The sequence below is a fragment of the Penaeus monodon genome, chromosome 29 (assembly GCF_015228065.2).
Source record: "Penaeus monodon isolate SGIC_2016 chromosome 29, NSTDA_Pmon_1, whole genome shotgun sequence".
In the NCBI taxonomy this organism is placed as follows: Eukaryota; Metazoa; Arthropoda; class Malacostraca; order Decapoda; family Penaeidae; genus Penaeus; species Penaeus monodon.
The window spans coordinates 2,812,302-2,812,515 of record NC_051414.1 but is presented as its reverse complement, the minus strand read 5'-3'; positions in this window follow the sequence as shown (position 1 = coordinate 2,812,515).

Sequence of the window (214 nt, the reverse complement as noted above, 5' to 3'; positions counted from 1 at the left end):
TCGAAATCACGCTCCTCCCACACTTCAGAGATCGAAAACAAACAAAGTTCACCTAGCTTTTCCTTTGACCTGTTGTCCCTCTTATTCGTGGGAGATATACGCGTGCAATTGCAGGATGCAGTGTCAACATGATTGCAACACTGGAGAGTAGGAGGCCTCGACTCTCGTTGGGCTGTTGGTATGAGAAGAATAAAATGCTATATTTGCAACAGAT